Raw genomic sequence first — 24,834 nt, 5'->3', positions numbered from 1 at the left:
CATCATGGCGGACAGAACAGCAGACGAAGAGTTGGTCGCAAGAAAAGGGCCTCATGTTACATCGATTATATGGAAGTGGTTCGGCTTTGATAAGACTGACACAGAGCAAACTACAGTCATGTGCAAGGTTTGCAAAAGTACTGTGAACACGAAGAGTAGCAGCACAACTAACCTCTTTCAGCACCTCGGACAGAGGCATCCTAAAGAATGGGAAGAGTGCTGCAGCTACGGGACTAGCCATAGCAAACAGACGCAAAGAAGCAACAAAAATGGATTAAAATCGGAATTGTCCAAGATGACTTTAAAAAAAATCATATCACCCAGCCCTACGTAAAGCTCGTATTTACCGTTTGAAATTTTCCAGGTGGCGCTATTGAACCACTTTGACTCACACCTATGCAATTCCCTTGAAATACAAAATTTTTGACTGGTCCTGTAGGGTTCTCCAGTATTTTTTAGGCCTTGAAAACTGCGATTCAAAAGACAGACAAAGAATGAAAAATAATAAATTCATGAAGGTCTTCACGCCATTCGTTGCTTGGACCCTAAAAACAAGAAATTGCGAAGGGGGCAAATACTTTTTCACAGCACTCTAATGTCAAATCAGTGAAAAGTCCGTCCTCGTTAATGTTGGCACTTTGCTAGCTGACACGAGTTGGCTTCATGTTTACCAAATCTGGGTTATGTGGTGAGTTTTCTGCTATTAAAGGTCAATCATTTCACAAATTATTCTCACAAGGGAGGTGTTGATTGGAGAGTGGCCTTTATGTTCACGGAGCTAATGAGCGCTGAGTTAACTCTTGTTGGTGTTGACTTGCGGGATGATTTTTCTGGCCTTTCGCTGCACCCTATCTGATAGAGGACACCACGGCAGGAAGAGCTCAGTGATAATGTGATACGTGGCCGATCCCTGCAGGGAGAAACTCGTTCTGCTGCTCCATGTGAAGGTCAGAGGTCTCCTGAGTGGCTCCAGCGTCTTGTTTCGAGGACAGATTTCTCCCGTTTAGCGTCACTCGTTGCGCTGCTGCATGTATATTTCAGAAGAAGGTATCAGATTTGAGCCAAATGCAGCCGTGAGTCATAACTCAGCTTATACCCGTGAATTTGTCGGTGGATGTGTGAGTCATAACTCATTCGGCGGCCACAAATCTGTCACACCAAGTTCTCATTTCCCCCGAGGATAATGCCGGCTTGATTTCCTGTCCACACGCCTTTGGAAGGAAATATCGGGGAACCGTTTGGAGAAAGACGAACAATTAAGCCGAGACATCGCTGTCGTTTCAGATTAAACCTGCTGAATAAAGACTCTGCAGAGCTTTTCTGCGTCGCCACCAGGTTTCATGTTGCTGCTTCATCAACCCTGAAAGGCTCGTGTCCCGTCGCTTTGGGCGATGTCGTCCCTCCGCGATGGACGCACAGCGATGGCAGCCAGGGAACAGAGCCGAGTCTGTTTGCATTTGTACAGAAGTCGTGTAACAGCTCATAATACAATATTTAATGCTACTCTGATCTGCCCTGGAAGATTACTCTGCCTCACTGGATTTGTTTGTGTTCTGCCTTGATCCCTCTGTTCTTAAGAGGTTAAACAGTATTAGAGCCAAACATCTATAATCCCCATTGCTTTATCAACTCACAAAGAACTCCAAATGTTGTTTTCCGGGTCTGATTGCACAAGAAAATCCGACTTACTACCGGCGTGTTGGCACTGAAGGATGACTCTCATCTTATACAAGTCACATATAGCAATAAGAGTGCAGACAGGCAGCGATCAAACACGCCGGGAATGGAGGACGCCCACACTTAGCTTCAGGCTACATCCAGCAGGGTGTGATGCAGTTTGCAGGGAAGACTCGCATATCCGAGCCCTCAGACAATGCTCTGGTTTATTTAACTCCCCAGGACAAGACGGAACACAAAAATGCGCTTTACTCAGACAGTGTAGTTGTACAATTTGGAGTTCTTCCATTTGCTGCTACTTTAACCCTGTAAAAAATACTGCTCCAGAAATACAATATCGGCTTTGATTATTTTTTTGTGGACATTTTTCTATTTTTTTGGTTTATTTTATGTTTTTTGCTTATTTTTTGAATATTTGGGTTTATATATTATCACCATCATTGTCATTATTATTATTTATATATTTTTTTTAGCTTTTTTGAAGTCATTTTTTTCTATTTTTGGATATATATATATATATGTATATATATTTGCAATTTTTTCTATATTTGTTTTTCTATATTCTTTTTTTGTACATTTTTTTTCTATTTTTTATTAAAAAAGAGCTGGATTAGGAGCCTTAACGCCACATTATGTCAGTGGTAAAACAGGCTAGGTTTAAAGTTAGCATAAATGTGACACCATTTGACCAGTTTGCTGGATTTTATGCTGCGCTTTTAGAGCCCGTTTTAATTTTCTACATGTGTTTTATAAGTTTAAAGTCTCCTGGAGCGCTGCCAGCATGTCTTTCTAACCTGTCGCAATATCTGGTCTGGACTCATCGCTCTGCTCGGCCACCACCAGACCCCGCTAGCTGGGCCGCCACTCACCTCTGCTGCTGGGTTGTCTTCTCGACCAAATCGGCGATGAAGGGCGCTGTAGGGGTCACTGGACTCGACTGCCCCGTGTTCAGATGCCACCGATGCCCCGGCCGCTGGAAGAGAAGCCCAAGACCAACATTACTTTAGCGACATTACTCAAAAACAGACCAACAGATTTGGATGAAATTATCCCTGAAGGTTAGCCTAGCTGCACTAGACCCATGTTCTGACGGCACAAGGGTCTAGGGAAGCTCGACAGGGAGGGAGGCGGGCTAAAAGGTTGTCTATCAAATCCCTCTGCAGCAATTGGGTAGGTATACAACCAATCAGCGCAACGAATAGGCTGACGTAGTTCCTAGAGCGCTGGCGGATTGTGGCTAAGTCCCATTAGCTTCCCAACCAGCGGAGCCAACTGGTATATTAAGGATTTGCCATATCCCGTCGGCATAAGTCCAAATACGTCTTTCTTCTCAATGAAACACTTCAGTGCCGTCCTTTGTTTATCTTTCAAGTTGAATTTTAGCTTCAAATCTTTAAGGGCTGTGGCCAAAGCCGAGTCCAAAGATAACTGTTTATTGTGCGCCGGTTGTTTCTGTCAGAATCGTCACGCCTCTGTCGTCACTTAGTTACGCCCGCCTTCTGACTCTACACTTCATGGTGATTGGTCCGGCCAGTTTTAGGAGAATCCAGCCTCGAGCCTTATGGAGGGTAACTAGACCCACCCTGGCAGAGAATTAAATTCGTTGCCGTGGGTTGTCTAGTGCGGCTAGGCTAACTGAAGGTCAGAAATGACACAAGGACCCAGTGATCAGATTTTGGCAGTGATGCGGCTTATAGTCTGGATGAAAACATCTTGAACTGGAGCTGTTGCTGGTCAGAATCTAACATGATATCAGCTCATTCATACATAATTCAGTTCACATTGTGGAAAAGTGCAATCTGAACTGCAGATTTCCACGTGCATGAGATTATATCTGTACAGGAAGAAAGACGAAGTGAATATCTGAAATCAGAAGAACAGAATTACAGATATCTATAATAAATATACTGAGCGTCTATATGTCCACAGAACCTCTTCACCTCAGCGTAACCAGCTGCCTCATTTCCCATAAACATCCTCTGATGAAACACATTTTTCCATCAGGGAGGCTGTGAAATCAGTGTGTCTAAATATTCTCCACTCTCCCCTGAATGTGCAGAATTTCTACGGGTCTGTTCACAGCCCACATTTCAGCTAAAGCCACCTTTCTCCACGATGACATGATTCAGTGATGTCTTTTACCTGGATTCACCTCATTACTGTACCTCAGGAAACGAGGAATGTTTTGCACATTCGGTGCATGTTGCTGGTCCTGCTGGTCTGTTCTGGAGACAGAAGCACCATCTGTCTGCTTTTGAGCAGCACTTAATAGTCACCTTGAAATCACCTCTCTCCTACACACCCTGCCAGTGTAGATACTAATAACAGCAGCAGACACACAAACTGCAGCATATTATCACACAGACGTGGCCATACCTGCAGCGCAACGGCTGGAAATGCATCTTCTTCGTAATTATTCTATTTTCTGTGCTTTGCTGTGAATGTGGGGTGTTGACATCTGGAAAAAAAACGCGTCTTTATAATTGCATAAGACTAAAAAGTGAGAATTTATTAATTAGCTCCTTAGTTACCAGGAGAGTTAGCATAGCAACCAGCTATAGCAGGGGTGTCAAACTCTTTTAGTTCAGGGTCCACAAGAAAAATAAATTTAATTTCAGCACCATTCATCCTCAGTTTATCATTTCCACGTTACAACTTCCAGATCACAGAGTGTCTACAAAGGAACACAACATTTAGTCACCTGGACTTGAACCATGGAGGATTTTAGTTTATGATGAAAATGATAAAAGTAAGACAAAAAAACCCAACAAAAATAAAACCAAATATTACAAAAATGAGACAAATGACATGAAACAAAACAAGAGACAAAAATGTGATAAATGTTACAAAGCGACAAAAAAATAGACAAAAACTAAACAGAAAAAAAATCACACAAACGACACAAACGAGACGAAGAGCGGCAAAAAAAGAAATGACAAAAAATAGACCAACACCACAAGCGAGACAAAAGGAAACAAAAAAACCAACAAAAACAAGACATAATATTAGAAAAACTAGACACAAAATGACAAAAAAGAGACAAACGACACAAAATAAAAACCAAAAAAAGAGACAAAAATTTGACAAAAAAGTTACAAAGTGACAAAAAATGGACAAAACGAGACAGAAAATGACAAAACGACAAAAGTTAGTGGAAAAATGAACAAAAAGCAACAAAAACAAGACACAATGACAAAAACAAGACACAAAAAATGACAAAAACAAGATACAAAAACCAACAAAAACAAGACAAAATATTCCAACAATGAGACACAAAATGACAAAAGAACAATAAACAATTTTGTATTTTACTTTAAGATCCAAACAACTTGTCATGGTCTAGAAATGATTTTAAATTTATAGTTTTACTAATTTACAATCTGCAGTTAATGTCTTCTCTGTAATTTTCACACTTTGAGGGCCGGATTGGACCCTCTGGAGGACCACTTTTGGACCACGGGCCTCATGTTGGACACCAATGGCCTATAGCGCTGTATTATGAAAATATGCTGGCTTTAATGAATTTGATAACATCACAGGGTTTGCAATTCACCTCCTGGAGTTATATCCCCCTTCTTTTTTTTTCTATTTTCCTCCTATTCTCCATTAGCCTCTTAGCTAACATCAGCAGCGTCTCCTTGCCCTCCTCATGTAAACCTCACTGGGTAACACATCATCACTTCTAGTAGCCTCTGATGGGTACACCAGCGGTCAGAGGCTCCTGCAGGGCTTCACTCACAGCAGGAGGCGACAGCATTGGCATCGCAGCGGGCGACCAAATTGCCGGACGTCAGACCCGGTTGAACTGCCGGGCTGCTCCTCCTCGGCCTCACACTGAGCAGTCAGAGAGTGGAACCTTATTACTGACCTCATTATTTCACATTAGAGCAGAGAATGCAGGCCGGCCGGAGCGCGCTTTGATTAGCTCGGCTCGTTCTGCACACACAAGGTGGTTTTAGCCGCTAACTGATCACGATGAAAGCTGTAAAACAGGGGCGTCAAACAGTTAGAGAAGTGTCAGAGAGAAGACATGAACTGCAAAATGTAAACATGTAAAACGAGAACTGTAAAGTAATTTAATTCAGAAAGTGAAATACTAGATTGCTTGTTGTTCTTTTGTCATTTTGTGTCTCATTTTTGTAATTTTGTGTCTCATTTTTGTAATATTTTGTCTTTTTTGTAACATTTTGTCTTGTTTTGTTGCTTTTTGTCTTTTTTGTGGTACTTTTGTCGTTTTGCTTCTTGTTCTTGTTGTCTTGTATTTACTTTTTGCCACATTGTAGCTGTTTTGTCAAATTTTTGTCTCTTTTTGTTTTGTTTCATGTCGTTTGTCTCTTTTTTTGTGTCTCATTTTTGTAATATTTTGTCTCATTTTGTAATATTTTGTCTTGTTTTTGTTGCTTTTATGTTTTTTGTGGGACTTTTGTCATTTTGCTTCTTGTTGTTTTGTGTTTCCTTTTTGCCACATTGTAACTGTTTTGTCAAAAAAAATTCTCTGTTTTGTTTCATGTCGTTTGTCTCTTTTTTGTCATTTTGTGTCTCTTTTTTTGTCATTTTGTGTCTCATTTTTGTAACATTTTGTCTCATTTTTGTAACATTTTGTCTCATTTTTGTAACATTTTGTCTTATTTTGTTGCCTTTTGTCTTTTTTGTGGTACTTTTGTCATTTTGCTTCTTGTTCTTGTTATTTTGCATTTCCTTTTTGGCACATTGTAACCGTTTTGTCTCTTTTTGTTTTGTTTCATGTCGTTTGTCTCTTTTTTGTCATTTTGTGTCTCATTTTTGTAATATTTTGTCTCATTTTTGTAACATTTTGTCTCATTTTTGTAACATTTTGTCTTATTTTTGTTGCCTTTTGTCTTTTTTGTGGTACTTTTGTCATTTTGCTTCTTGTTCTTGTTATTTTGCATTTCCTTTTTGGCACATTGTAACTGTTTTGTCTCTTTTTGTTTTGTTTCATGTCGTTTGTCTCTTTTTTTTGTCATTTTGTGTCTCATTTTTGTAATATTTTGTCTGACTTTTGTCATTTATCTCATGTTTTTGTCGGTTTGTTTCTTGTTTTTGCCGTTTCTTGTCTTGTGTTGTCTGACTTTTGTCGTTTTAAACATAAACTAACATACTGTATCGTTCAGTTCCAGATATGTGTGACTAAATGTTGTGTTCCTTTGTAGACACTCTGTGATCTGGAAGCTGTAATGTGGAAATGATAAACTGAGGATGAATGTTGGTGAAATTGAATTTCTAGTTGTTCTTAATGTTTTGTTTAAAAACAGTTCCTTAAATGTGAACATGTTTGCACTAAAACAAAGGCAGACATGAGGAGCTGTGGTTATTTATAGGTTCTTATGCTGTGATTTTACTGCAGATCAAACTGGGCTGAATGTGGCTCTTGGACTAAAATGAGTTTAACACCCCTACTTTAAAATGTGAAAGTTCATGCTCAAAAAGTGACGGGATTATGGCGACAAAGATTTTATCGATGATTTAATATTTCTGCGTGTTAAATAAACTCGTGTCTTCGCTGAAACACTACAAGCCGAATGAGGAAAAGCATCTGGTTGCAAGTTTTTTCTGACATTAATCTCCCTTCAGTTCCAGCGAGTCGGTTTAAATCCTCAGCTGAAGAGAGCCATATGCAGAGACTTCAAGGAGGGATGTATGTTACTGAGAGTGTTCTTTTTATCCACTTTAAAGCAGAGTTCTTAAACGCTTTAGGCCCAAAACTGCCCTTTCGCTGTCAACTTTGCTTTTGACTGTGATTTCAGTCTCTCTGCTTACACATCAAGTTATTTTCAGGCTGCTGACGGCCACACATTGTTGTTAAACTCAGTGTGACAAGAATGCTGACAGAGAGTGTGACCCTCGGTAGCCTGAAGACACAGAAACTGTGCATCTGTGATCCCTTAGACCGAGGGTGTGCAACTTTATAAGGATAAATGTGTCATATACGCTAAATTTATTTACTAAATGGAAATGCTCCACTGCTCAGTTTTACACAGGAATGGGGTTTTTCTGGTAGAGGCCATCTGGCTGTACGTAAAGACGGACAAGGACTCCATTACGTTACCCATAGGTTTCCTGAATTTTGAAGTAACAGTGCGTAAAATCTACTTCATCTAATCAAAAAATGAGCAAAGAAATTGAGTGGAGCTGAACCTGTCACTCAAAACAGCCACAATCTTAACAAGAAAAGCACTCAGAGATGGCAGTCCTCCTCCAAGGCTGCTCATTCCCCCACACAGCATTGTCACAAATGCAGTAATGTTTATTAGTTCTTGATGATCAGAAATCACTGCTTGTGTAGGACCAGTAGCGGATGGTGGCTAGCACAGGCGTGTGTCATACATGTGTATGTTATGTACAGATACCGAATGACCTAAATATGTAGCGGGTGGCAGGACTTGATGGGACATATGGAAGAACGTACACTGTAATCATTTCAATTTTTGCAATAAACTAAGAATCAATAATGTCTCCAGCTATTATCAGTGAAGAAAATTGTTTAAAATTTGTCTTCCTGTGCAGTACTTTCCATTCCAAATCTAACAAGAAAAGCACTCAGAGAGCGCAGTCCTCCTCCAAGGCCGCTCATTCCCCCGTATGGCGTTGTACAGATACCGAACCATGTGACCTAAATATGTAGCGGGCGACTCAGAAACACCCCCACAATTTAATCAGTTGTTCCTTGTATCATTTCCAACGGACAAGTCCCGATAAGTCTACAGCAATCGATTTGTAGTAGAATCGCAATTATGTGATCGTCAACAGTGTTCACTTGTTGTCATGGCTATCTGGCAATGATACAGAAATCTTTAACTAATCCGTGGATCCAGACTAAAAGCTGCATCACTGCCAGAATCTGATCACTTGGTCCCTGTGCCATTTCTGACCTTCAGTGAAAATTTCATCCAAATCCGTTGGGCTGTTTTTGAATAATGTTGCCAACAGACAGACGGACAAACGTACACTGATCGTCACATAACTCCTTGCTGGAGTAAATATGCCAATACTAAACCTTTAATAGAATTTAAACGAGTGAGTTTTCGAGAAATTCATCCCCCGTGCAGTTGTCTTCGATGAAAAAATTAGCTATAAAGACCAAAACTAACACCAGGCCATTGACTCACTTTGGCGCCGTTCTCATGTGGACATTTGAGGAACTGCAGTTTTTGCATTTTTATCTTGTTTTACTTTTAAAGTCGCTGCTTGTGTAGGACCAGTAGCTGATGATGGCTACCATGTTAGCAGAATTTAGAACAATACTTCCACTATAACAAACATAACAAGCTAACTCGCTAAGTTAATGCTAATTTTGCAATGCACAGAGAGATCAGTAGCATTAGCTTTATCCCAGTGTAGTTGCTGCGAATAAACATTACACATGAAAAGCTTAATTTGTGACGCCATCTTGCTCAATTCAAAACACGTAGGGAGTTTACAGTGCCTGCTAGTACCAGTCGTTTATGTTGGCTAATGCTAACTATAATGCTAATTAAGTAGATATTTCTGTATAACAGACTTGACCAATTCCACTTGCTAGTGCTATACAGCAAACTGAATGCTACCTTTTACTCAAAACTGCGTAGCATTTAGCACTGGGATAGCATTTAGCGCTATCCCAGCTGTTACGCTATGCTAAATCCCATTGTTTTCTATGAACATTAGCATTTCGCGTAAAAAGTTGCGGACTGTCACTTTAAGGAAATCCACTTCACTTCTGTTCAGGAGACAGTTTTCATTTCACATGTTCTGATTCGTCACTTGGTGTGGGTGGGAATGTGGATGTACAGTACCTGACACCACAGTTTTATTTTTAGGAAGGGGCGAATGTGCAGGTCTTTTGGGAGATTCTTTGCTGCAGCCTGATGTTGTGAAGTAGGAAGATGAGGAACAAAATCTCCTCAGGTTTAGCATTTGGTGTTCGTCTTCTATCCTCACACAACCCTGGGCGCTCCAACAAACGACACAGATGATGAGGCATAAACGTTTGGTTTACGTGTTACAGTACGTCTCTTCACATACGCAGCAGCCTGTCGATGACATCTGTCTGGATTAAATATATCGCCTTTTTTATCACTTATGACTTGGAATATGGTGATTTATGTCACAGTGTGCTGTTCCAGTACCATGACCTTAATCAGAGATCTGATAGCAGAAAGATCACGACAACCTGAGATTTCTAAAGAAAAATGAATTCAGTTTCAGCAGCATTCAGCCTCAGTTCATTATTTCCACATTAAAACTTACAAATCATAGTGGAACTACAAAACATTTAGTCACAAATATCTGCAAGTGAATGATATAGTACTTTACTTTATGATTACAATGACTAAAGTCAGACAAAAAACAACAAAAACAAGACAAAATAGTAGAAAAAGGAGACAAATGACAAAAACAAGAAACAAAGTGACAAAAAATAAGACAAACGATACAAAACAAAATAAAAAAGATAAAAAAGTTGACAAAAAGTTACAAAGCAATAAAAAATGGACAGTTGACAAAAATGAGACAAAAAATTACATAAATGATTAAAATGAGACAAAAAATGACAGAAACGAGAATCCAAACAACAACAAAAAAAACAACCCAAAACGAAAGAAACACAAAACAACAAAAATGACGCTCAAAACAACCAATAAAGCGAAACACAAAATGACAGAAATAAGCCAAAAAACTAGCCTTGTCGCGCTACACAACCCACGGCAACGAATTTAATTCTCTGCCAGGGTGGGTCTAGTTACCCTCCATAAGCCTCGAGATTGGATGCTCCTAAAACTGGCCGGACCAATCACCATGAAGTGTAGAGTCAGAAGGCGGGCGTAACGAAGTGACGACAGAGGCGCGACGATTCTGACAGAAACAACCGGAAACAACTAGCCTAGCCGCGCTAGACAACCCACGGCAACGAATTTAATTCTCTGCCAGGGTCAACAACAAAAACAACAACAGTCGTTGAGCTCCATTAGCACCGACTCTGAATAATCTTTCTGTTAACATGTCTGTAATATACTTGAGCTTCACCCATTGACTGTATAAATAAGACTTCACCGAACTACCGCATCCTCTGATTTCCAGCGCGCTAGGAATTACGTCAGCCTATTCGTTGCACTGATTGGTTGTATACCTACCCAATTGCTGCAGAGTGATTTGAAAGACAACCTTTTAGCCCGCCTCCCTCCCTGTTGAGAGTTCCTAGACCCTTGCGTCTTCAGACCTGGGTCAAGCGCGGCTAGGCTACCAAAAAACATAAGCGAGAGAGAAATGATACACAAAATTACAAAGACATGAGACAAAGGACAAAAAAAGATAAAATATTACAAAAATGAGATACAAAATGACAATAGAACAATGAACAATCTAGTATTTTATTTCATAAGCTAAAATATAGTAAAATATCGTAAAATACAGTAGTGTAGGCTAGCTTACTTTGCTAGCGTAGCTGTAGAGCTACTTACAAACAGAATTCTGTTAGCCAGCAAAGCTAGTTTATATTATAAAAAGAACCCTCAGCTATTGTTCGTCTCTAATGAGGCTTGATAACCAATCAAAGTTAAGAAGTTAATTTTATTATTACCAATATTGTCAGATTAAAGGTCAAAAACGATGCAAACCCCCCCCAGAAAACTACAATATACAACATTCCTTTTTCAAATAGAGGAGTCGCCCCCTGCTGGCTGTTGAGGAATGCAGGTTTAAGCACTTCCTCACTTTTCAGACAGCACTCACAGCATTTCAAACCAGTGGAAATGTTGGGAATACAGGACCACGCTGTGTATAAGCGTTATGAAAGCACATATTTAAGTCCTGCCTGTAAACACGCACCATAAATAAGGAACGGCAGATGCGTTGCTGCTGCCTGAGTGTGAATATGATAATGAACTGATAATGATTTCTGATACCTTAAACTACCAGCGCTTGTGGATGTTGTTGTGTTTACCGCTCATGTTGACACACTTCTATAGCTGCTGAGGTCCTGTGAGAGAAGATCCCACCAGTAATTACCGCCAAGGTTATTCTACATCAATACCTAGTTATTTTGTGCTTTTTTTTATCGTGGTTTCATGTTACTTTGTGGTTCTTTTGTGCCAATTTTGGTCCTTTTTTTTTGTCTTTTTTCACCCATTTTGGTCAGTTTTTGGTGATTTTACATCAATTTCTTCAAGTTTTTGTTTGTCTAATTTCCTGCTTAGTTAAAATTCAAGCAAGAACACTTCATTTAATCACATTCTAGAGATCTAAACTGTGTCCCTGAAGCACGTATGGATGTTTTGAGGGGGATCAATAACAGCTTAAATGCCAGAAACCAGAGTACAAAGGCCTGGGTTGCTGATGAGCAGAAGTATCCCCGTTTAGATCCCAAACTGGTTTGAAGAAATAAGTTAAAGGAAATTCCTCAGACAAATGGCCTGAACCCGTCATGTGGCTCCCTTCAGGACACTGAGCAGTGGCTCTTATTCTTTGGAGAAATGGGAGATATTCAGAGGATCGTAGTAATCTCCACACTCCTTAGAGGGATTAGGGGCAGTCGAAGACAGCTTTTATTATACGAGGGATGAGGAAGGAGGGGGATTAATCCAGAAGTCCAGATTTATACAGAAACCTGTCGACTGTTTAGAAGGTTTCAGGGAACAGCGTACGTATGTGTCGCCTGGACTTCATGCTAGATAAATCATGAAATGCGTCTCTGTTGGGTTGACGGATTGATCGTCATAGAATAAGAGTGTTTAATCTCCTAGGTCAACCTCATTTAGTGTACGGCAAAATATTTTTTTAAAAAGTAGCAAACACACGTATAGGAAGCACACAAGTAGTAAATCACTCACGACTTTCAGAAAGCCCAGCAGTGAAAGCAGCCTTCACAGATTTCTGAAAAGCTTTTCAGAAATCTCTGTGCAGTTTGTGTGGGTAGACGCAACCTTTGCAGGGTACAATCTTCCATTTATCCTTCCATATCTACGCGCTCCGAGAAGCCCGGCCGACACCTCACAAAGCTGCAAAGATTAAGGTGTCAGGCAAAGGTTAAGGCTAAGACGTTAAAGCCACTAAAACTGCACGCGGCAGGTCACGGCGCAGCGTATGTCCTCGTTACCGTGTTTGTCGTCGGTGCGTTTCAGAAGCAAATGAACTCTGGGAACTCTGAGAGAACGTAGCAGCATCTATAAACATTTCTTCTTCCTATGTGGAAGCCTGCTTAATTTAATTTCAGTGTGAACTCCAGCTCCTTACACAGTCTACCACCTAGTTTCCAGCAAAAAACCCACATCTTCACACCCCGCACTCGCCCGGACACGGCATCTTTCTCGAAGCGTTCTCGGCTCCCTCGTCTCCACACCAGCAGCATCCCTGGGGCTTTTCCTTTATCGCCCAAAATAGCAACTCATATCTGCGACCGGCGAAGATCACAGTGCAGCTCCTCGCTCATCACTTCTCTGCTCTGACTCTCTGTTTAAGCAGCATTACCTGCTTCCTTTCTGTTTGTTTCTCCTGATCCTTTGTAGTCATTCTTTGTCCCACTGCAGAGCTGAAATGCTAATTAAATCGAAATGAAGTATTTCCCACTGTGGGCATTTATTTTAGTTGTTTTGGTGCAAAATTAGAGTCAAATTCGGAGCAAAAAACTATTATTTAATAACCATACAGTGAATTGGCGCCACATAAATAGAATTGAACTGAATTAATAAGAGCTTGATGCTTACAAACTGTCTTACAAACACGACTGTTCAAAGGTTTTTTTTTAATGAAGACAGCATTAAATTAATATTCTAGACGTTGTTAATGTGGTAAATGACTATTCTAGGTGGAAATGCTTAATGGAATATCTCCATAGGGGTACAGAGGAACATTTCCAGCAACCATCACTCCTGTGTTCTAATGCTACATTGTGTTAGCTAATGGTGCTGAAAGGCTCATTGATGATTAGAAAACCCTTCAGTTATGTTAGCACATGGATAAAAGTGGGAGTTTTCATGGAAAACATGGAATTGGTTAGATGACCCCAAACTTCTGAACTTTGTAAAATGTAAAAACTACAGAGAAGACATTAACTGCAGATTGTAAATTAGTAAAACTATAAATTTAAAATCATTTCTAGACCATGACAAGTTGTTTGGATCAGAAAGTAAAATACTGGATTGTTCTTTTGTCATTTTATGTCTCATATTTGTAACATTTTGTCTTGTTTTTGTCTTTTTTTTTTAGCCTGACTTTTGTAGTTTTGGGTTTCCTTTTTGCTTTATTTGTTGTATTGTGTTTTTTTGTCTTTCTTGTGTAGTTTTATTATTTTTGTCGTTTTGTTTCTTTCTTTTGTCATTTTTGTCTTGTTTGTGTAATTTTGTCTTGTCTTTGTTCACTTTTTTGTCGCTATGTAACTTTTCAATGAAATTTTTGTGTCATTTGTCTCATTTTATTTCTCAATTTTGTCATTTTGTGCCTTCTTTTTGTAATATTTTGTCTTGTTTTTGTTGTTTTTTTTGTCTTTTTTTAGTTTTTTGTCTTATGTTTGTTATTTTGTTTCTTTTTTTGGCATTTTTCTCTCATTTGTGTGAATTTTTTGTCCATTTTTTTGCTTCGTTTTGTGTTGTTTGTCTCATTTTTTGTCATTTTATTTCTCAATTTTGTCATTTTGTGCCTCCTTTTTGTAATATTTTCTCTTGTTTTTGTTGTTTTTTTGTCTTTTTTTTAGTTTTTTGTCTCATGTTTGTCATTTGGTTTCTTTTTTGGCATTTTTCTCTCATTTGTGTGATTCATTTTGTCCATTTTTTCACTTTTTTTGTTTCATTTTGTGTTTGTCTCATGTTTGTCGTTTTGTTTCTTTTTTTGGCATTTTTCTCTCATTTGTGTGAATTTTTTGTCCATTTTTTCGCTTTTTTTGTTTCGTTTTGTGTTGTTTGTCTCATTTTTTGTCATTTTATTTCTCAATTTTGTCATTCTGTGCCTTCTTTTTGTAATGTTTTCTCTTGTTTTTGTTGTTTTTTGTCGTTTTTTAGTTGTTTGTCTCATGTTTGTCATTTTGTTTCTTTTTTTGGCATTTTTCTCTCATTTGTGTGAATTTTTTGTCCATTTTTTCGCTTTTTTTGTTTCGTTTTGTGTTGTTTGTCTCATTTTTTGTCATTTTATTTCTCAATTTTGTCATTTTGTGCCGTCTTTTTGTAATGTTTTCTCTTGTTTTTGTTGTTTTTGTCTTTATTTAGTTGTTTGTCTCATGTTTGTTGTTTTGTTTCTTTTTTGGCATTTTTCGCTCATTTGTGTGAATTTTTGTCCATTTTTTTTCTTTTTTGTTTCGTTTTGTGTCGTTTGTCTCATTTTTTGTCATTTTATTTCTCAATTTTGTCATTCTGTGCCTTCTTTTTGTAATGTTTTCTCTTGTTTTTGTTGTTTTTTGTCTATTTTTAGTTGTTTGTCTCATGTTTGTCATTTTGTTTCTTTTTTTGGCATTTTTCTCTCATTTGTGTGATTTTTTGTCCATTTTTTCGCTTTTTTTAAAATTTCATTTTGTGTTGTTTGTCTCATTTTTGTCATTTGCTTTCTCTATTATGCTGTGATTTTACTTTAGATCAAACTGGGCTGAATGTGGAACCTGAAGATGAGTTTGACAGTCCTGGTTTAAATATCCAACCTTTCACCTTCCTGATGATATTTAAAGTAAAACATTCAGATGAAGCTGAACTATTAAAGGCGGTGTGGCTAGAGAAAAGCCTCTTTGAGCCAATGGTTCAGGGATCCCTTGTGGGCACAGAAACACCTTTAAAATGGATTTGCTCCCACTGTGCGAGTTATAAACGCTCTGACTGTGTGAAATCGATGTGCAGTCCTGAGCTTGTTTTCCAAATCGCTTCTTCTGCCGTAGAACCAGTGTGGAAAGTGATACTTCATCGACGGCGCTCGTTGGAACAGCTGAGCCGGAGCCGTAAACCCATACTTGAGAAAAAGCTTCAACTAAAAGCAGCGTGATGTATTTTCATTTTTAAAAAGACGAGCTAAATGAGATTGCTGTTGATCCGCTCGGGTTTTGAACGGGCGGCTTCTTCAGCGGCATAAATAGTTTCCATCAGGGCTTTTATCATGAGTCTGATGGCGTCCTTGATGGCGGTGAGTGAATTAACAAGGCAGATATTGATCTTTGGCTGCGAGTTTCCTCTGTAGCGTTTTTGATGGTGATTTAGAGAGTGAGGGAGAGACAATCAAAGAGCGACGGAGGAGAGAGGACGGTCGATAGTGTTTGCAGGTTTGCTGCGTGGAGAAAGGTGACAGGCGGAGAGAAGGGCACGGACGAGGCGTCGGATTGATCGAGAGCGAAATGCGACGAGCAGATTGAAGTTTACCTTCAGGAAGAAGCATGCGTGCTCTCACACTCACTGCTGCTGATTGTGCGATTATCTGACGCTTGCTTCGACGCTGTGGACGATCACTCGCATCTCTGAGAACATCAGGCCTTCGCTCCGTCCATCAGGAATCAGAGAACCGTAAATGTTCATCAGCCTGAAGACTTGAAAGCCGTTTAGACAGATTTAACTAAATTAAATTGATAACTTCAAGAGCTGGTTATCATGAGCACAGTTTTGGATGCTTTGGAAAACCAAGATGAATCCAAATCTTACGGGGATGAAAGGAAAAGACAGAGGTATTTACCACCATCAGCACCATTAGCTAACACAATGTAGCATTAGAACACAGGAGTGATGGTTGCTGGAAATGTTCCTCTGTACCCCTATGGAGAGATTCCATTAAACATTTACAGCAAGAATAATCATTTACCACATTAACAACGTCTAGACTGGATTTGTCATTAATACAATGTGATCTTCACAAAAAAAGTGCTTTTCTTTCAAAAATATGGACGTTTTTAAGTGACCCCAAACTTTTGACCGGTACTGTAATAAACTAGAGTAAAATATAGAAAAAAATATAGTAAAAATATAATAAAATACAGAAAAAACATAGTTAAAAATATAGCAAGAATATAGTAAAAAAATAGTAGAAATGTAGTTAAAATACAGTAAAAATACAGTAAAAACACAGCAAAAATATAGTAAAAATATAGTAAAAATACAGCAAAAATATAGTAAAAAATACAGTAAAAACACAGCAAAAATATAGGAAAAATATAGTAAAACGTAGTAAAAATACAGCAAAAATCTTGTAAAAATACAGTTTAAATGTAGTTAAAATACAGTAAAAATGCAGTAAAAACATCAAAAATATATTAAAAATACCACAAAAACATAATAAAAAATATAGTAAAAATACAGCAAAAATACAGTTTAAATGGAGTTAAAATACAGTAAAAACACAGCAAAAATATAGTAAAAATACAGCAAAACATAGTTAAAAATATAGCAAGAATATAGTAAAAAAAACAGTAGAAATGTAGTTAAAATACAGTAAAAACGCAGCAAAAATATAGTAAAAAATACAGCAAAAATATAGTAAGAAATATACTAAAATTCTGGCATGGTTCCATAGTTTGGGGTTTACTATATCTGTTCCTCAAACTCCTAAAGTTGTTCTATGACGAACATCATCAGTGGTTAAAAATGGTTTTATGAACATATGACGAACTTCCACCATATTTCATCAAATTCAACGACCAGTTTTGTAAGTAGTGAACCATTTAGCGAGTAAAAAGCCCAACGAAGGGGTTAGTGGAGACCAAACTAAAAGGTGAACAGATCATTCAGGGCAAAACGTCTCATTCTAACACAGCTTTATGTCTTGGTTGACAAATAAACCAGTTTGCTAACATGTTAGAGTTGTTTCTGCCCCAAGTGGCTAAAAACAAGCTGAAGAACATTACATTTTTAAGTTAAACGCTCCTTTCACAATCATAATAAACACCCACTGTGACTGTTCTCTGCTTTAATAAATGCTATAAAGTTGTTTCCTGCGTTCAAACCTCGGCCATGAATCCAACAAGGGATCACTGTTGACCTTCTAAGCGTGACCCTCCTCTGTCCCTGACACCGGTAAGAGGAGAGCTTTGACATTTGCTGCTCTTTGTCAATAGGAAGGCGGGCTCGCACGGACGTTTATCGATCCGGCTGTCTGGCAGTTTAGCCGTACAGATAGATGATAGGCGCGGGAGGAGGGAGAGACTGCACTCGTTTTCCAGGAAGTACAACAAAGGCCTCTTGTGCGAGCCGTTGGAGCGCGTCCATCCATCCAGCGCTGTCCGTTCAAGCCGCCAAAGATGGCAGGGTAATTCACTTAGCCTCTGCCGTGGATGGCCATTATCTCTGGGTGGTGTGTCTGTCTGCCATGAGATCATCACAGCACTCACTCGAGTATACATCACGGCTGATTCATGTCTTCTGTCTGGCAATAATTGCTAAATTGAGGACCTTTTAGGGCCGTTCGGCTGCGAGTGGCACAACCGCTCTCTCGATTAATCAAATTTCCCAGTTTGGCAGTGAAGCTGAGACCGTCACAGATGCTCTTTTTTACCTCGGAAACGCAGCGAATTTAGAAAGAAGCAGCTTCAAATGATGTTTCATATCTTGTCTTTATCTCACAGACAGATTTATTTCTGTGTGATGGAGGCCTGTCATAAGAGCTGTTATTTTTTCCTTTTGAAACTAAATCATCCCAGTGAGTTTTGGGTACGTACACACGTGGACAAAATTGTTGGTACCCCTCAGTTAAAGAAGGAAAAACCCACAATTCTCACTGAAATCACTTGAAACTCACAAAAGTAACAATAAATAAAAATTTATTGAAAATTAAATAATCAAAATCAGCCATCACTTTTGAATTGTTGATTAACATAATTATTTAAAAAAACAAACTAATGAAATAGGGCTGGACAAAAATGATGGTACCCATAACTTAATATTTTGTTGCACAACCTTTTGAGGCAATCACTGCAATTAAACGATTTCTGTATTTGTCAATGAGCGTTCTGCAGCTGTCAACAGGTATTTTGGCCCACTCCTCATGAGCAAACAGCTCCAGTTGTCTCAGGTTTGATGGGTGTCTTCTCCAAATGGCATGTTTCAGCTCCTTCCACATATGTTCAATGGGATTCAGATCTGGGCTCATAGAAGGCCACTTTAGAATAGTCCAACGCTTTTCTCTCAGCCATTCTTGGGTGTTTTTGGCTGTGTGTTTTGGATCGTTGTCCTGTTGGAAGACCCATGACCTGCGACTGAGACCAAGCTTTCTGACACTTGGCAGCACATTTCTCTCCAGAATGCCTTGATAGTCTTCAGATTTCATCGTACCTTGCACACTTTCAAGACACCCTGTGCCAGATGCAGCAAAGCAGCCCCAAAACATTACTGAGCCTCCTCCATGTTTCACCGTAGGGACAGTGTTCTTTTCTTCGTATGCTTGGTTTTTGAGTCTATGAACATAGAGTTGATGTGCCTTACCAAAAAGCTCCAGTTTGGTCTCATCTGTCCAAAGGACATTCTCCCAGAAGCTTTGTGGCTTGTCAACATGCATTTTTGCAAATTCCAGTCTGGCTTTTTTATGAGTTTTTTTCAGCAGTGGTGTCCTCCTTGGTCGTCTCCCATGAAGTCCACTTTCGCTCAAACAACGACGAATGGTGCGATCTGACACTGATGTACCTTGGCCTTGGAGTTCACCTTTAATTTCTTTGGAGGTTGCTCTGGGCTCTTTGGATACAATTCCAACGATCCGTCTCTTCAATTTGTCATCAATTTTCCTCTTGCGGCCACGTCCAGGGAGGTTGGCTACTGTCCCGTGGGTCTTGAACTTCTGAATAATGTGAGCCACTGTTGTCACAGGAACTTCAAGCTGTTTAGAGATGGTCTTATAGCCTTTACCTTTAAGATGTTTGTCTATCATTTTTTTTCGGATGTCCTGGGACAATTCTCTCCTTCGCTTTCTGTTGTCCATGTTCAGTGTGGTACACACCTTTTCACCAAACAGCAGGGTGACTACTTGTCTCCCTTTAAATAGGCAGACTGACTGATTATGAGTTTGGAAACACCTGTGATGTCAATTAAATGACACACCTGAGTTAATCATGTCACTCTGGTCAAATAGTTTTCAATCTTTTATAGAGGTACCATCATTTTTGTCCAGGCCTGTTTCATTAGTTTGTTTTTTTAAATAATTATGTTAATCAACAATTCAAAAGTGATGGCTGATTTTGATTATTTAATTTTCAATAAATTTTTATTTATTGTTACTTTTGTGAGTTTCAAGTGATTTCAGTGAGAATTGTGGGTTTTTCCTTCTTTAACTGAGGGGTACCAACAATTTTGTCCACGTGTGTAGATAATATACATAATGTTGTTTTTTTTCACACAAAAACATGAAAAAAATGACAGAATGGTAAATATGCTTTCTGTAAAGTGATGCTTCAAACTTTTTACAATATTTTAAAGCAATGTTTTTTTTAAAGAAATTAACTAAATTACATCAAAAAACTAAGTAGGTTTTATGCCAAAAAAAGTAAGTAACTGAAGAGATTGTTGATAAATATGATTTAGCCTACTACTCCAAAAAATAAAGTAAAAGACGACAAAAAATGCATCTGTGGCTAAAAACCAACCGTTGTAAAACAGAGCTACTTGTTTTTGAGCTGTGAGGTATAACAAAACTAAATTAAAGAACTTAGAGGTGTGTATTATTTACAGAAACTGTGCCTCAATAATCCACCCTGATCTGTCGTAGTGACGCTGGAGATGTTTGGAAATGGACTCTGGTTTGTTATTTACCTCCATAAAAGCAGATTCTTCCTCCCATGACCACTGAAACGTCACACAACTAGCATCTAGCAGCCATACACTCTACTTCCTTTACATTTCCTTTGAGTTTGAAAAGGAGTTATAAACAACCTACTGGTGCTTCACTTCCACCAACTGGTACAGCGACCATCTGTTGGAGGAGAAACTTTAGAACTTTGTCCATCTAAAGAAGCTCCAAACCCAAAGCCATTCTCATCAGGTCCTCCAAAACCCCCATCACCTTTTCCAAACAAGACATTCCCGTCTCATCATCAGCTACCGACCTCGGTGTGAGACTGGACTGGACTGAACAACCACAGCAAACATCTCTGCAAGTCTTCATTCTTCCACCTCAAAAATATCTCCACACTCCGTCCCACCCTCAGCCTTCCTGACGCTGAGAAACTCACACTTCTCATCAGGATCCCCTAGCAAGAGCTCCAAAAGCTCCGATATATTCACAACAACTGCTCGGATCCCGATGAGAAGGAAAAGCACATCAGCTCATCCTCCTTTCACTCCACTGGCTCCACATCTCCAGGATTAAATGGTTCTCCTCAGCTGTCAGTGCATTCATGGAACACCCCAAAGATCTCCTCAGCCAACCACCATCCAAAACAAACCCCCACACCAATAATCTTCACTTCCTCCACCTGCCAGAACCAAACTCTGGACCACTTCAGCCACCACCACATCTGGAGCTTCCTCCCTGACCACCTGAGAGCTCCACAGACAGCGGATGCTTCTAAAAGCCTTTCTTTTTAACAAAGCTTTTAATTAAACGTGCCCCTGAAATGTCTGTTTCAGTTTCAGTCTCACTTACCTGCCTGTCGCATGGAGCTGAGCGCTGCAGAATAAACACAGGTCACAGGAAACTCCAGATGTGAGAAGCTTCCAACATCGTCAACCAGAAGTTACAGGAAGCACAAAGACTTCCTCACATGAAGCTGCAGACTGGAGCCCAGGTGTGGTGATTCAGGTGTGGTTGGAGGAGGAAACCGGCCGGTGGACCAATCAGACAGGCGGGTTGAAGCTCCAGCCAATCAGCTGAGAGGGCATCCAGGTGGGGTTTGAAGCTGCTCTTCAGCTAAAATCCAGAGTCCAGACTCTCTACCAGAGGCTGTTGAGGATCCACCTCCACGAGGAAACACACCAGGAGACATAACAGCAGCAAACTGCAGACAGAAAGTTCAGTAAAATCTCTAAAGAATCATTTCTGTCCACAATGAACAGACCTGTGACTCTTAAAGTTTTGCTCTGATGAGGAGATAAGACCTTCTGAGTCACTAACGTCTTTAAAATCACTTCTGAAAACCAACTTTTATAGACGTGAACTTTAGCTTTAATTAGTTTTAATCTTTTATTCTTGTCCTGTTTATTTTCTGACGTTCTCTCTTGTTTTAGTTTAATTTTAGCTGCCTGATTCTTTGGTGTGATGTCGTCTGAAATTGTTTTTGGCATGTATTCTAATCTAGCTAATTATTCATTTAACTTATTAGCGTTTTTACTCTTTATACTAACTGGCTGCTCTGCCTTGTCTCCTTAATTCTTGCTTGATTGTCTGTTTGAGTGTCAAAGCACCTTGTGAACGCTGTTCTTAAAGGTCTATATAAATAAAGATGTTATTATTTTTATTCGTATTGTTAGCAGCTTATTAGGGACACATCATTAAAGCTAAATACATGACGACAGCAAATCCTCCCCTCATGAAGATCGTACTGTTTAGCTGCCGTTCAGAGACGTGGTTCAAACATGGAGAACAGCCGTAGACATGGTGTGTTTGGTCACACACACTCCTGATATTGAATATATGAATCAACTTACTCAATATTTACTTTGTCTAAATCATCCTTACTTTCTGAAGTCTCTCCTGATTGATGATTAAATGATTGTACTAACCTTATTCTAAGATAATGGGGAACGGTGGAAGAGTTTTTAATTTATGGCCTTAATCTACTTTCTTAATAATTCCAGCCTCAGAGGTAGAAAGCAGAGGTTTGATCACATTATCCTGTCTCTGAGAAAAGTGAGGATATACGTACAACCCTGCAGTCAGAACTCAGAGAAAAATATAAGCTGTAATATCTGAAAATCACACTTCAGCACTTATCGTTAAACTTTTTTAACCCTCCTGTCGTCCTGTGGGTCAAAATTACCCGTTTTAAAGTTTAAAAATGTGAAAAAAAAATAGATTTTCACAGAGAAACTTCTGATTTCCACATTTTCAACATTTTTGGGAGATTTTTGAACATTTTGTAGTGGAAAAAAACAAAAAATAAAAATGTTTCTTTCAGAATATTCACAAAAATAATCAACCAAAATCCAGCAAAGTTTTACTGAGATATATGGAATCACTTTGGATATTTTTACTATTTTTTGGAAGATTTTTACTCATTTTTTGAAAATATTTACAAGAATTTTCTTGCAAAATTTTGGGGTTTTTTTAATTAATTTTTTAAGGGAAACTTAAGGAATTTTCATCCTGAAGGTTTTACAAATTTCCAGAAATTTGGGGGATTTTTTAAAAATAAATTTTTAAGGGAAACTTAAGGAATTTTCATCCTGAAGGTTTTCCAAATTTTCAGAAATTTGGGGGATTTTTTAAAATAAATGTTTAAGGGAAACTTAAGAAAATTTCATCCTGAAGGTTTTATAAATTTTCTGAAATTTGAGGGATTTTTTTAAAATAAGTTTTTATGGGAAACTTAAGGAATTTTCATCCTGAAGGTTTTACAAATTTTCAGAAATTTGGGGAATTTTTTACTGAGTTTTTTTCAGACAAGGTAACAGTATTTTTTGGTGCCCTTAAATGAGGACAACAGGAGTTTTAAAGACGGTTTTCCAGAGCGTCATTGCTGCAAACGTCCATTCGTCTCCAATGTGTTTCTCGCTGTTGACTGGAAGCTCCCAGAGAATAAACTGCAGCTGTGTGGAATCCAAGAAATAAAGCCTAAAGTGTTCAGCTTTCTTCTTCTTGCAGCTTTATATTTGGCTTCTGTCTGCCGCTGTGAGGTCGCGGTGATCTCTGCACACAAGATGAACGTTTTCAATTTCCCCTTTATCTATGCTGTTTTCCTTTTATGAAAACTTTTCGAAAACGGCTGAATTCCTCCCGCTGCTGCTGACTCCTCCGGTCGCCCCGCTGCCACGCCGGTCACCGCTGGAGTCAACAGATAAGTGTGTTAGCTGAAAGGTGTGTGTGTGCAGACGGGTTACAGCAATTTGTGAAGCGCCGTTAGCGGCAGATCAGAGCGATCCAGAAACAGGAAAGGTGCCAGAGATGAAAAAAGCTCATTACTGGAGGTAGGAAGGAGCAAATTGGTGTGACAAAAACAGAAATAATTCCACATTTGCAGGATATTAAACGCCACGCATGCCTGGTTTGCGTTTCTTTCTGTGTCATTACTCGGTAACTCCCTCAGACACACTCAGTGATGTTTTTCATTTAAACCTTAATCAGACTTTCAGTGCACTCTATAGAGCTGTGCTTCTTCTTCCTGCTCATATTTCGTTTTTTTTTTACTGCAGCAGGATATGAGAAGTTTGATGTATAGTTTCATCCTCCTCGGCTGAGCTGAAAACGTGGCTTTGCTCAGAATTCTTCCACCTCTGTATCGTTCAGCGCGCACACACACACAGAGCTGCTGTGGTTCTGCTGAAGGATGAGGTTAGAAAGGAGCGAAATAAAATCCGTATTCATGCAAAGGTTAAAACAGTAATGAACCGGAGATAATCCACGAACAGCGGTCTTTGACTGAGCTGAATTCAGTTTACCTCCAACAAACGTTTTCTCAAAGCACCTCAGAGTTCCGTGAAATTATAAAACTTCACAAACTTTAGAAAGTGAAAGTATTTGCAAGATTTATAAAGTGAATCTTATGGAAGTGAATCACAGAAAGCACTGACCTCGCTTAAAATCTGCCAAAGGAAATGTAGTTTGAAGGAATAGTTCTGCATTTTAGAAGGTTTTTCATTCAGTGAGAAGTTCTATCTGAATATGATGTTTGTATGCTCGTACAATCCTGTTCACAGGTTTGGGGTTACTTAGAAAGTCCTAATTTATGAAAGATAAATATATATAAATGTGTAAAATAGCTAGACATTACTCAAATTTGTCAAAAACTTGCTCAATAAATCCTCCTTAACTGTTTAAAACCTGTCCAAAAAGAGTTAATGGTCTAGGATGGCTGAGAAGGGTTAAAAAAAATGACTAAAAATGACTTCAAAAGGTCTTCAGACTGTTAACATTTTCTTTTAAAACGTAGGAATTATTCACAGTTACAGTTTTATAAACATTTGTGGATCATAGAGGTGGATTTGTAGCAGGATCACAATCATGTGGTGTTCTCTTGTTGTCATGGTTACAGTGACACCCTGCCGCTATCTGGCAATGATACAGAAATCTTTAACAAATCCGTGGATCCAGACTAAAAGCTGCATCACTGCCAGGATCTAGTCTCTTGGT

The 24,834-nt window shown here is 38.9% G+C and overlaps 1 protein-coding gene across 1 annotated transcript in view; it reads left to right on the top strand.

Annotated features, from left to right (window-relative positions):
- The window catches only part of LOC110961690 (heparan-sulfate 6-O-sulfotransferase 3-B-like), a 30,459-nt gene that overhangs the window by 4,001 nt on the left and 1,624 nt on the right, over positions 1-24,834 (top strand). The gene's annotated exons all lie outside the window — the stretch shown is intronic.

This window comes from Acanthochromis polyacanthus, chromosome 22 (genome assembly GCF_021347895.1).
Source record: "Acanthochromis polyacanthus isolate Apoly-LR-REF ecotype Palm Island chromosome 22, KAUST_Apoly_ChrSc, whole genome shotgun sequence".
Taxonomy (NCBI): Eukaryota; Metazoa; Chordata; class Actinopteri; family Pomacentridae; genus Acanthochromis; species Acanthochromis polyacanthus.
Note: the sequence above shows the minus strand (reverse complement) of the source record. Positions and strands in the feature narration are given on the sequence as shown.